General features: G+C 31.8%; 2 long non-coding RNA genes across 2 annotated transcripts; one reads left to right on the top strand and one right to left on the bottom strand.

Moving 5' to 3' along the window:
* Nucleotides 1-3,521: 3,521 nt before the first annotated feature.
* LOC125577049 lies at nt 3,522-7,857 on the bottom strand. Its single transcript, XR_007315371.1, has 2 exons — nt 5,936-7,857; nt 3,522-5,849 (listed from the first exon to the last, which is right to left on the bottom strand). It is a non-coding gene; the product is annotated as an uncharacterized LOC125577049 (long non-coding RNA).
* A 102-nt stretch (nt 7,858-7,959) lies between these two features.
* Nucleotides 7,960-9,495, top strand: LOC125577050. Its single transcript, XR_007315372.1, has 2 exons — nt 7,960-9,074; nt 9,252-9,495. It is a non-coding gene; the product is annotated as an uncharacterized LOC125577050 (long non-coding RNA).
* Nucleotides 9,496-14,782: the final 5,287 nt, after the last annotated feature.

Genomic DNA, 14,782 nt, shown 5'->3' on the forward strand with positions numbered 1-14,782 from the left:
TTTATTTTAATTCATCGATCCCCTATAAAAGGAAAGTAACATTGAATACTGATTGAAAAGGAAAAAATAATTTAATCCCTCTATTAACATTACTTGCGCAACAATATTAGTTAATACATGTAATAATTAGTTTCCTTATTACAAATGGAAATAATTATCTTGATTTTGTTGATTGATTTTTTAGAATTTCTTTTTCGATTTATTTTAATCATCGACACTACTAAAAATGAAATCACTTTAATACTTAACTTTTGTGTTTTCTCGATTCAAAGAACATCTTTTTGCGATCATTTCTCTGTTTAATTCATTAAATACTCACTAAATATTTTAGATGTTAGAGAAACGAAATTAATTGACAAGATATTTTCTCTCCTAAAATCATGCATTTAAAACTTAATATTTATGGTGAGACTTGTCAACCAAAATTCTGATGCAATCTATTCACGAGATGTTCTCCTTTAGCTTTATTAACAAGATATTCCAAAAATAATATTACCTTATAAGTATAAGATTTATTGAGAATTTATTAAAGAATATTCTACTTCTTAGCTTATCATGCAAGCTAAATCAATGAGAAACGTCTACCAATTTACTATAAATAAGACATTCACAGTAGAAGAAACGAAATAATTGAACTTTGTATTCTGAACTTTTAATGTTAATAATGTTCTGAACTTTTTTTTCTTCTTATTTTAAAACATTAAGCTTTTATATTTCATGAGAGCTGATTTTTCTTTTGGTTTATATGCAGATACCCTATTATGACGATTTGTCCACTGAAGCTATATATGATTTGATTGTACACATCTTTGATATATCATTTTGATAACATCTTTGTTCCTCAATCTGGTAAAAAAATTTTACTCAATTTGATAACATCTCTCAGATAAATCATTTCAATAGCATCTTTTTGTGCTGCGAATATTTTTTTTTTTTTATTTGTAGATTTATATTATTGTTTAGAATTATAAGCTTATATATACACATATTTGTTTTTTGGTTTGCTGATTGTGATTTTGTTTTATATTTTTTCAGAGATGATTTGAGAGAAGTGGTCATATTTCAGACCTCTAAGAGTTCACCATTCCGATCCTGCAAAAGATGTGCACTTAGAATGATATTTTCTCTACTTTACATCAAAATTGGATAATCAATTATATTTTTAAAATATCTATAGTAGGATGGTATTTTCTCTACTGAAATAATATCTTATTTCCTAATCTCATGCTTTAATATTTAAACTTTAAGGACAAGATTTGTCAATTAAATCATTAGTGTAAACTACTCCCGAGATATTCTCTTTTTTATATTTAAAATGTAATTTTAGTAACAATATATTTCATAAATAATCCTAACTTATAGGTAGATACATTTTTAAAATTAATTTGAGAACATTCTATTACATATCTTATTGTGAAAGCTAAATATTTTAGTAAAGTCTAGCATTTTACTTATCTTTTGTGTTTTCTCGATTCAAATAACATCTTTTTGAGATCATTTCTCTTTTTAATTCATTAAATACTCACTAAATATTTTAGATGTCAGAGAAACGAAATTAATTGACAAGATATTTTCTCTCCTAAAATTATGCATTTAAAACTTAATATTTATGGTGAGACTTGTCAACCAAAATTCTGGTGCAATCTATTCACGAGATGTTTTCATTTAGCTTTATTAACAAGATATTCCAAAAATAATATTACCTTATAAGTATAAGATTTATTGAGATTAGCTTATCATGTTTTTATCAAAATAAAACGTCAGTAGATCAAATTAATTTTTACATGTTCTTTCAGGCTTGAGTTTATCAGAAGATCAAATTAAGAGTTTATCTTTGACGGAGATTGAATCAATCATGCGTTTGAACGGAAGCTCATTTACATTGTTTAAGTTTTGAAATGTGTTATCAATAGTATACTCTTCTATTGGTCAAGATGTGGATTTTGTTAGATTTTCTATTAATTAATTTTTTTTGTTTTACTTTTGTGAAATTCGCGATATTGTAATGTTGTAAATCAATAATAAAGACATTTTTCTCACTATTAATAGGTGAGAGAGAGAGGGAGGGAGAGAGAGGGAGGGAGAGGGAGGGACGGAGAGAGATAGGGAGGGAGAGGGAGGGAGGGAGGAGGGAGGAGGAGAGGGGAGAGAGAGTGGGAGAGAGGGAGAGAGAGGAGAGAGGGAGAGAGAGGGAGAGAGAGAGATTAGTGTTTACGGTATATCCAAAAGTTTTGAGTTTATTGTTTATGATTTATCCGGTAAAGCCAAAGGGTTAAAGTATACTCAAGGGTTTAAGGTTTACCAAGAGTTTAGAGTTTAAAAATTAATGAATGTAATTTGTATATTTTACAATAAAAAATAAAAACTAACAGCAAAGTAGATTGCATTCATTATAATGCAATAAAAACCTCTTGATACTGAAGTTACTTTGTTCCATCTCGTCCATGTAAAATATTGAGTACCAACATTTTTTTGTACCTGATGCTTTCTCCCAAGGGCGGTGATATTATGATATAAAATTCGTTACTTATAAAACTATGTACTACTTAGTTAATAATTTGAATATGTTTATGTCCGCACAGGGTGCGCGCCGGCCACCTAGTAATAAAGTTAAATGATAATTGATTTTATATGTTTAATTTCCTATATCTAGTATTTGTTATCATAAAGACTCTTATTTAATTGGATGTACGGAGGAAGTAACAATGATATATATTTATTGAACGTAAAGAGGGTATATATTATATGTTTTCTCATTTGTCATATATTGATCTTGTGTAATTTGAAATGATTTGGTTTCACTTGTTCCGTGATGGTAACTTTCTTTTTCCACCATTGTATAATAAATATTTTAAAATTGTACTGTATTTAAAAAAAATGTACTGTAAATAACAAATGATGCATGTTATGATATTTTATTAAAGTAGAACATAGTAATCTTTTTGCGGGAAAAATATATAAAGATCATCATGTTAATACAAAACCATTAATACAAAATATAAATGACCATAATATTACTTCATGTCTTTCATATATTAATATAAAACCTTATTACAAAATATATAAATGATCACAGTGGTACTTCATGTTTTTAAAATTGTAACATAAATAACAACAGATTCATGTTATGATATTTATTAAATCATAAAATAATAATATTTTTGGGAAAAGATTTGACTTAAATTATTGTTTCCGTGAATTACAACTGATTCATAATAACAACTGATTCATGTGAATTAAATTTTCTTTCAATTATTGATTCATAATAACAACTGGTTCATGTGAATTAAATTTTCTTTAAATTACTGTTTCCGTGATGTTAGTTAAATTTCGTTTTAGGAAATGCATTAAGACAAAAAATATTAATGATAAGATTTTTAATTATTTCAGTTCCATATGGTTGTAAATAAATTGTAAGTTTAAGGGATATTTTTTATTTGTACTTCTATTTTAATAAGATAGATAGATGATAAAATTTTATAGAATTAATAGAATTAGTTATATTATAGAACCACAAACTCTTTAACAATAAGTCATTCTCTTATTAATCAATCAAAGCTTTAGCAATACAACTCAAACCTAAAGCTTAATCACACATACAATCCGTGAGTTGATTCATTCATCATATGTCTCACTATATAGACATCACACTTTCAATATTTTCTAAACACTTTAGTTTTAACATAAAGAAAAAGTTAGAGGCATATCACCTAAATAGATCGGAAAATGTTGAAGCACTTGGTGGATCTTCCGTGTGCTGAACCGTCGGTTTGACTTTGATCCAAATCAGATTAATCGGTTGCTCTTTCATTTGCGGTAGAACCTGTTCACCTCTTCAAGCAACCTTGATTCCGTCATTACCACCATGGATTTGTGTTTTGGAGCTTTGAATCGCATCTCAATCGTCATTTCAGAGGTGAACCTCAAGACAATATTACCGAAAAAGAAACGTCTCGGACAAAACAATTATCTTTCCTTTACTGTTTTTTTAACGTGATGATCAAAGACCGATAGTTTTGTCGGTAGAAAACAAAAATATTTATTTTACCATGGGTTTTATCTACATAAAATACTTAAAATGGATATTTACATAAAATATTGATTGGGCCAAACTAATGGTAAAATATCTTGCAAGTTATGACCAAAATACTTCCCAATTATTTTGGGCCAAGATCAGCACACGGAAGTTCGTTTTGTTGGAAAAATATTTCATTTGGGTCGAGTTTTATATTGGGCCGAGTTTTGTCGGTACAAATATTTTCGTTTGGACCATTTGGGCCACGTTCTAATATTTATATTAATAAACATTCACACATATTTATTAATATTTCTTTTTCTCAATATAAGTAAAACTTTTTTAAAATAATATAATAATAGTTTATTCACAAGTTACATCTGTTAAAAAAAACTCTTTGAAAAAGTCGGTACATATAAATGAAGATTGATTGAAAAAATACCACTTTAAGTTTTTTTTTTAATCAAGTTCAATTTTATATATATAAATACTGAGGAATAAAATAAAAATAAATTAATATCATAAAAAAAATACATGAACATATTACATGTCACAAAATTTTCCAAATTTTATAATAAATATTAAGAGAAAAATAAACCCGCGCTTTTAAAGCGCGGGTCAAAAACTAGTAAATCATTATTTCCTAATCCTTACAAACTTCCATATTATCTAGGATTAGGTAGCTTCCATCTCAAGTTACTTCAAGCTTATTCCAACATTCTCCCGCTTAAGCTTGACTTCATCTTCACACATGTCTAGAACTCCAATGAGTTCTCTCATTTCTTTAAAACGGTTTCGACTGAGAGCTTTCGTAAGTATATCAGCTCTATGTTCATTCCGCGATACATGCTCTACTTCAATTTGTCCATTCTCAACACATTCTCGTATAAAATGAAACCTTCTATGGATGTGTTTGCTTCTACCATGAAACACTGGATTCTTTGTTAGTGCAATTGCGGATTTGTTGTCAACTTGAACGACTACCTTCTTGCATTCATCACCAATGGTTTCACTCAAGAGCTCCTGGAGCCATATTGCATGTTTTGCTGCTTCCGTGGCCGCCATAAATTCCCTTTCACACGATGACAATGCCACAATTTCTTGTTTCTGAGAACACCATGTTATGGGACTATCACCAAAGTAAAAGATACACTACAAGAAATATGCACATTCTTAGCACACGATAAACGCTATAATAGAGCTTTCATAGCGAAAGTTGAAATGCTATGTCATCGGCAGCCATTATAGGTACCCCTTCTACGATAACATTTTTTTAAATGCTATGAAATATGCAGATACGATAGCAATATTTGAATGATGTTATTAACTTAAATATAACACTATTTTTTTGTTACAAATTGATTACGATTTATATATTCGTGCTATGATAGATCTTTCTACAATAAACAAAAATTAATTATAATTCGAAATAAAATAATTTAATATTAAACAGAAAATTGTTTTATATTGAAATTAAAATAAATTTTATTTATATATTAAAATTGGTTTACAAATTAATCCCGGTTTACAAAACTTAACCAATAATACATAAATATATTACTCTAATCCTAATTAAACCAATTAATTAATGTAAACCTAACTAAACCAATTGATTAACTAAACCTAAATCTAAACCTAATAGACGCTTCAGCCACCATCGCCATCTTCACAAAGCTTCAGCCATCATCGCCACCTTCACAAAGCTTCAGCCACCGTCCACGAACCAGCAACAAGCTACCGGCTTTGCACCGCTGCCGCACCACGCTTAACCGGAGATGCCGCTCTGTCACACCAATACTTCTCCATTCTGTTTCATCACTGTTCCTTCTCAGATCTGTAAAAAAAACAAAACCGAGTAGAGGATAAGATAGAAAGATGAGAGGAGAAGAGAGAGATAAGAGACAGAGAGAGAGAGGTGACCTGTGGTGTTGGTGATGAGCGTGACGGTGGTGAAGAACGCGACGAAATCAAAAGAGCATGGTGGTGACGAACATGAAGGCCGGCGGTGGTGGTGGTGAAAAGGAGATGAAATTAAAAGAAAATTTTGATAGAGATAGAGAGAGATGTGCAGAGACATGAGTGAACCAAAGAGATAAAGAGAAAAGAAAGAAGAAGAAGTGAGCAGATTCGTGAGTGAAGAGAGTGAATGTCGTAGACGAAGAAAATAGAGAGGAAAGAGAAAGAGAAAGATAAAGAGGGATTAGATTTGGTCTGTTGGATTAATCTAATCCAATGGTGGAGGTTGTGATCTGAGTACTTTGATATCATTGGTCCATGACAATTTTCTTTGTTAATTGATTTTTTATCTTTGGTAAAGTTATATAAAATTTTGATTTACAGTTCTATTTAATTTATATGTTAGATAATGTAAAATTTATATATCAAGCTTTTGAATTTTTCTAATATGAAAATTAAAATATTAAAATTAAAACTTTAAAGTTATGTTTATGATAGAGGGTTTAAAATTCGGAGGATGGGATTTATAGTTTAAAATAAAAAGAAAAATTTTGAGTTTAAATTTAAGATATGAGGTTAAAGTATGAAATATTAGGGTTAAATTTAAGATATGAGGTTAAAGTTTGGATATAAGATTAAATTTTGAGTTTAAATTTAGGATATGAGGTTAAAGTTTGGATATAGTGTATGAAGTTAAGGTTTTTTGAAAAGTTTGAAATTATAAATTTAATAAAGGTTTGAAGCTTTAATATTTTGTTACTTTTGTAAGTAAGAGTTAGAAAATAATTTGGGTTAGAAGCTTAGATATTAGGTTTGAAATATAAAATAAACTTAGTGTTTTATGATATAAGTTATATAAATAAAGTTTAGTGTTTTAAAACAAAGTTTAGTATTCTATGATATAAAGTTTGAAGTTTATATTTAGAGTATTGAATGTATAATTTATGTTTGAAGTTAGGATTTAGGATATAAAGTTTGATTAAAGAGTAAAGATTTGTGTTAGAAAATTATAGTTTAAGATTAAGAAGATTAAATTTTGAAGTTATAATATGAAAATATTAGAGTTTTAAAGGTTGTTTTTAGAGTTTAGGGTTTAAAACCATGTTTAGGGTTTAGGGGATCAAATAGCTTTTCTTAGCGTTAGAAAAATGCTATAATATTTTTCTGATAGTATTACTGAAACTGCTTAAATAATGTTTCGGCGCTTAAGTATAATTTTCTGCTAATTATTGGCGGAATCAGTAATTTTAACTTCCCGCTCACTTAATTTTAAAAATAGCACTAACTAAGCGCTATTTTACATTTCACTCTATAATAACGTTTATCTAATGCTATTATATAGTACGATAATTTTTTGCTCATCTACAATAGCAGTTCAGTAAAACGTGCTATAACAATGTGCTATTAATGGAGACTTTTTTTGTAGTGATATGACCGGTCATGCTCTTTCCGTCATCGTCATCAACATTATGAGAGCTATCACGAAATCCCATCAGCTCTTGCTTTGATGCTCTCTTGAAGTGTAAGCCGTATGAAGTATTACCACGCAAGTAACGAAAGACTTGCTTTAGGGCCGCTTCGTGTGTTTCCTTAGGTTCACACATATATCTACTGAGTAAGCCAACACTAAATGATAGATCAGGCCGTGTGTGTAGTAGATATCGAAGGCAGCCAATGCTATGTCTGTACTCTCTCTCGTCAATGTTAGTCTCGTGAGGTGACTTGGAGAGTCTTATATTCACGTCCATAGGTATGTGAACGAGATTGCATCTATGCATACCAGCTTCTTCAAGAATCTTTTGTGCATATATGTCTTGTGTCAGCACTATGCCATTGTCGGTTTGTCGTACTTCAATACCAAGATAATAAGTTAGTTTGCCAAGATCGCTCATCTCAAACCTTCGAGCCATGTCAAGTTTAAACTCAACGACCAACCCCATGGATGAACCTGTGACTTTACCTCCTTTCTATAGAGCGATGGCTCTTTGGAACATCGAGTGAAACTAAGATCTTTCAGAATCGAGTTCAGCTTAATGTTCCAGGCCCTAGGTGCCTGTCTTAAACCGTAGAGAGCTTTATGTAGCCTGTAGACTTTCTCTTCTTTGCCTTTGACTACGAACCCTTCAGGTTGAGTCACATAGACTTCCTCTTTCAGCTCCCCGTGTAAGAATGTTGTCTTGACATCAAGATGGTGAATTTCCCATCCCTTTGAAGCTGCAATAGCAATGACTAATCTGATAGTTTCTACACGAGCTACAGGTGTATTGCTAAAGATTTGATTGATTAATAAGAGAAGGACTTTTTGTTAAAGAGTTTGTGGTTCAACAATTGGTATTAGAGCGCGGTTGACGAGAAATCTGCAAGAAAGATCGAAATACCCTTTGAATGATGAATGAGTGATGAATGGGTATCCTATGAGTTAGGAATGGGAGGTGTGTGTGGCAGAGATCAAGTCAAAAGATCATGGAAGTCAGTTGTGGGACACGAGATGAATGTGATCCTTAGTTTGAAGGGGAGAATGTGAGATAACAATCTAAGTCCCACATTGGAGAATTAGACAAGGAGTTTCTAATATATAAAGAGATGTCCAACTCTAATAGTACAAGGCCTTTTGGGAAGGAAACCAAAAGTAAATCCATGCGGGCCAGCCTCTAAAGCCCAAAATGGACAATATCGTACTAATCGGACAATATAGAGTTGGACACGTGGTTTCACAATCCCAACATATATCATATCATTTTATTCCAAAATGAATAACCATGTTAGTCTAAGTCAAAGTCAAAACAAATTGTCTGAGTCAACAATAGATATCGCCGAGCGTAGGATACACAGAGACGTATGCGAAGTCAAATATATAAACGGAAACTAACCATAAATCAAAGCAAAAATTCTGTGTTAGTACATTTTGCCGAGTATAGTGTACACATAGAGAAGATTATATATATATGTGTGTGTGTTAAAATACAAACTATTCAGTTTCATAAGCAAAATCGAGGAGAAGAAGAAAAAACGCAATACAAATTGCAACAAAATAATTTAATGGCTTCATCAAAGACATGTTTTTTCCTTGTGTTCTTATGTCTCGTTGTTCTCTTGATCCCAAGTATGAATAAATAATTTTTGCTTTTCATATACATTGTTTTATATATCTCCTTTCATGCTTATAACTATATATATCAAATTGTATACGAAGTAAATGTGAAAATAGATTCAACTGCAAATAATCTTTTATGTTTTTTAATATAAGACACTAAACTTTTGTTTTAATTATAAATTTCAGAATCTGCACAAGCGGAAGATGGCGGAAGTCATTTGGAAATTGTGCAAGGTCCCTGCTCGAAATTTCCAGACTGCAATCAACAATGCACTGACTTAAGATATCCAGGTGGAGGAAAATGCATCAAAGTGGGTCGATATGTCACTTATTTGATGTGTGCCTGTTTTGCATAATCTTATATGATAATAAAATAATATGTTTAAGATATTGAGCGAGTGGTAAAATATTAATAAAAATGTTACAAATATTTTTAAAATGTTTTTTACGGTAGAGTAATTTCATTGAGATAAGAAAAAAATACGAAGTGTCGGACGAACATTAGAAGTTAGAAGTGCGTCTTAGGGCAAGTGCAACGGGGAGATTATAATGGGGTTCTTAAAGCCAAAAAAATATAAAAATAATGATAAAGCAGAAAGAAAAGTAAGAGACGATTCAAAAAATAGGTCCGTAAACTTTGACTGGTTTGCTTTTTTAAACTCAAATAGCACTTCTAATACTCATTTTGCCATTTGTCAATCTTTGACTGGTTTGCTTTTTTAAACTAAAAGAAAATTTGACTAAAAAGTTATGGATGAATAAATTATTACTATTATTAGGATTAGAAATTGTCTTTTAGATGTTGCCCGTTGAGGATGCTCTTAACAGTTTGTTTTTTCACTTCTTCGCTACGCTTATATGTTTACTGGCCCACTTTGATTTAACATACATACCAACACATTGGATTTATAGCCCATTGAGTGCGCCGGTCACCGCCCGAACCTAGGTAGCAGGAGTGAGACCTGTGTACACTATGGCTATGGAGTAATCGAACTCCGATTAATTATTTGCCGATAAGGGAGCTCCCAGAGAAACATCTTTCTCACTATTCTTTAGTGACTAGTTGTTCAGTTGAATCTAGAGTCTCCCGTGAAGTAGATTCTCTCTGATCGAAACGGAGCTCTTCCTGCTAAATGAATCTCGTGAGGATCTGCTAGACTTAGTTTCCTATTAAGTTTCAGTTACATTATATTACTTGTTCAGATGAATCAAGAGTCGCCTGCGAAGTAGATTCTCTTTGATTGCAACGAACTATCTTGCTAAAAAAACCTGTGAGGCTGTGCTCTAAGCATAAATATCTGACCTGGACGAATTGATAGGATGATCTACGTTCCACTTCTCTGGCAAAGGGTGAGATAGTCTTGAAGGCGAGGTTTCTGGTTTCAGTTTTGTCTTGTAGGTTGACTGGTCTATCACTGTCTCATCCATCTTCGTACGCGAGAATCTTGCTCTTGTTCTTTGGTTTTCTAAATCAAAATACGATTATGTTTCCTTCATTTCCATGTCGTTTGGGTGCTTTTACTTTCCTATAATCCGTTTGTTTCATGTGATGATCTCTGTGAGGAGCTGAGAGAAATTCATGGAGATCAGTTTGGGATATTTATGAAGATGAAGAGAGTTATCTAAGATCAGGCTGTGAAGAATCTTTCAATCGATCCACTTTGTTGTTTGGTATTGGTAGAAGATATCTATGACATGGACTATGTCAATCCAATAGAGAATCCAACAAGTCAACATGCCATGCTAACATCATATGAAAAAGACACGTTGAAAGCTTTTTCTAATATTGTTGTGACGTTTAAGAATGTGATTATCCATTTAACATGTGTTGGAATTATCCAAATAAGGACCTTGACACAAAGCAACAATATATTTGGTGGTGTGAAGAATTTTGTCACCGGCTAGTTAGGCAAAGTAGAGAATTGTATTGCTGGAAGGTTAAGAAAAAGAAAGTTTTGGAATCGAAGACAATGGTTAAAATTCGAGGACAAATCTTTTTCAATCTGATCCAGATAAATGTTTAAAGGATATGGATATGAGCACTTGAACATGTTTCTTCCATTAACCATTATGTTATATGATTGTTAGTCTTTAACATGAACAACTAGTCACTGAATGTCACTGGAGAATAGTGAGAAAGTTGTTTCTCTGGGAGCTCCCTTATCGGCAAATTAATCAGAGTTCGACTACTCCATAGCCATAGTGTACACATGTCCCACTCTTGCTACCTAGGTTCGGGCGGTGACAGGCGTTAGGAAACCGGATATACAGAGTCGGGGATACTTAGGTCTCGGCGGTCACCGGCGCACTCAATGGGCTATGAGTTCAATGTGTTGGTATGGATGTTAAATCAAAGTGGGCCAGTAAACATATAAGCGCAGCAAAAAAGTGAAAACTAAACTCTTTGATTCGTCTAGTGACTTCTTTTTTTGGTAATAAATATGTAAGGGTTGCAATTTGGTGGGTTTTGTATTTGTTTGTTTCGTGCATGTTCTTAGTTTACTTTTGAGGGAGTGAACTCTTGTATCTTTGTCTTCTTTCAGGCGGTGGCGAACTCTACATCAGCTACTTTCTTGATAGTTGTTGGTAGTGAACTGATTCAGAAGTATTTGGGAGATGGTCCCAAGCTTGTGAGGGAGCTTTTCAGAGTTGTCGATGACCTTTCACCATCAAGCGTCTTCATAGATGAGATCGATGTTGTTGGTATGAAGCTGTAATTCAAAAACTTGCACAGAAACATGTTTCATAACCTATTATCAGTAAACTAATGTTAGATTGTGATAAAACAGGTATGATGCTAACTCAGGAGGCTAAATGTGATGTATAAAAATGGAAAATACATGCGGCTACACTGTGATAGGTTTCAAAATCTGCAGGAAAGAGATGAAGATGAAATGACTAAAATACATACGGGTACACTGTTGTTCCGGGAAAGTGGACACAACTACTACACCATTATACTTTTATTACTTTCATTGAAATTATACACTAAATATCGATAAAAACCTATGAAAAGAAATCTCCGACTAATCCCCGATTTATCTCCGCTTTTTTGTTAAGTCGCTAGGCCCGGGTCGACCGTCCGATTCATGCCTAGCGCAATCTAGAACATGGTTAATACCTAATGAATATTTTTTTCAAATATTTCCATCTTCTTCTAAATAAACTAAATAGTCAAAGGGTCCTTCTACCTTTTAGAAATTATGTTTTTATTAATTATTAAGTATTTAAAATAAAAAATCACATAATACTTTCTATAAACACGTAATCAATATATAATGGACAGCTCAGATTTCGTTATTTTTAACTCACAAATAATTGGTCAATATATGCAAAAACCGAATTGTGCTAATTGGTGTATAAAATTTGAATATATTATGTGTTGATGTATGTTTTAGCACATGATCAAAGTGTATGTACTGATCGGAACCGCGACACTCTGTTGATGTATGAATCGACCGATTTCTCCGTAATAAAATCAGTTTTAGTGGTCTTAAGGGCATCTCCATCCCCACTCCATAATTTACTTCAAAATAGAGTGGGAAATAGAGTATGAACAAAAAATAAAAAATTTCTCCATTTATGGAGTAACCACTTTTTTGTTTTTTAACTACTCCATTTTTAAGACTATTTTATAGCAAATTATGGAGTGGGGATGGAGATGCTCTAATGTCTCTATTTTTTTTTCTAAAAGAGTCCCAACTCTATTTCTCAACCACAACTATAGAACAAGATTAAACGTCATCTCAAAACGCATTCATAAACGAAAAAGAAGTCAATTACAATCATGAAACCCAAGGTGTGTCCATAAATGTATTCAGCTTCAAAGCTAATAGTAGTCTCGGTCAAAACAGATAATGGTTTGACCAAAAAACAGATATTATCTTATCATACAAGTAAAGCATAAAATCCAAACATTCTATGTATAAAAAGAAGTTTGCAACTATTTAATTTCGTTAGCAAAAAAAAAAGGAAAAAAAACACATACAGAACGAACCAAAACAAAAGGATCAAAATGGCTTTAAGCAGTAAACGTGTTTTTCTTGTGTTCTTATCTCTCACTGTTCTCTTGGAAAATTTAAATTATAAAATTTGTATTTTTTACGTGATATTATATATATCGTCTTATATATGTGCCCGTGCATACTATATACGCTTTTATTGCTACAATATATCAGAATAATGCATTACAATTTAGAGAAAGAGATTCATGTTTAAGGATTATTATGTTTCTAATTACGACACTATATATAGTTTTTGTAAACAACTTATAATTGCAGAATTTTCAAAAGCTCAAGGTAAAGGGAGACCGATCGTGATAGGTACATGCTATAAATTTCCACACTGCAATCAGACTTGCGTTGAATCAGATTTTTCTGGTGGAAAATGCGTCCCTTTACCACCCCCTGGCATTAATTTTGTATGTGTTTGTTATCCAAAATCTTGAGGATATTGCATTAGTGTTATAATATTTTTAATTAAAAAGGTCGCCGAAAACAAACAATTCGAAATAAAAATTTATCAACTTTGTATTATGTTATAAGCCCAAATGGGCAAATGCAACAACTCGTATTCAACTCTATAGTTCCATATCGAAAGTCCAACAATAAACATGTGTCTTCCAAGAGAGAACCATCAGAATGTCGCTGCTGCTCCCACCGACATTCCAGTGTCACCATCTAACCGTCGTCACTGCCGCAAGGCGACGTCCGACGGTCCGAGTATGAGTATCGTTGCAACACCTTTAGCAAACCCTAGAGATTTTAGATTATCGAAAATAAAATATTCTTCAAAGCACTTTCAACCCAAACATCGGCGAGAAGGCTCAAAATTTATTAACTCTACATTAAATCAATTTGAAAAAAATCCCAAACCACTTGAGTTAACTCTTTGATCAGTCAGAGAACCTTCACTCTATATATTAAGTTCATGTATGAAGAGCAACAAATATGTATGTTGATATAATATTTAAAAAAATAAGTATTAGTATAGTTTTGTGCTGAAATTTTTTTGATATAACACCAACCTCACACACCAACCTCACAAACACTACTTTGAATTGCTGCAATGTCAGTTTTATAATAAGTTCGGCTGTTTTTTTGTTTCCCTTCTGACGTTTTTTTTTAAATTTCCCCTCCGAACTTGGAAGTAACACACTTATTTCGACTTTAATATTTCACCACCCAACTGCCCAAACACGAAATTGATTACACTTATAAATCGGAAATATTTCAAGATAGAAAAAAGTTATAGATTGACTTACGTAAGTGTTGTCCGATAAGTACTACAGTATATCGTTTTCGTCTGTATCATTACTTGTTGTATCTAGTAGATGTTATACTAGCTTTGACTGAAATGTATTGTTAGCAAGAAAAGAGTGGAGTAAAACTTTTTTTTTGCTGAGATACTCTATATTTGGCCAATCAGGTGAAAACATTTTTCTTCTCATTTTTTTTAAGAGCATCTCCAATCCTACTTCATTTTTTACTCCAAACATTATTTTGAAATAAAATCTTTTTCAACCCCACTTCATTTTCAACTCCAAAATGGAGTATTAGCTAGGATTACTCCATTTAATCTTACATGTTACTCCATTTTGGAGTTGAACTTTTTTATTTATAAAATGGTCTTTTGAATTTTTAATTTTTTTAATTTTTTACTTAAATAATATTTAACAATGATACAATAACATGAAATAAAATAGGATATTCAACAAA

Source organism: Brassica napus, chromosome A8, assembly GCF_020379485.1.
Source record: "Brassica napus cultivar Da-Ae chromosome A8, Da-Ae, whole genome shotgun sequence".
Taxonomy (NCBI): Eukaryota; Viridiplantae; Streptophyta; class Magnoliopsida; order Brassicales; family Brassicaceae; genus Brassica; species Brassica napus.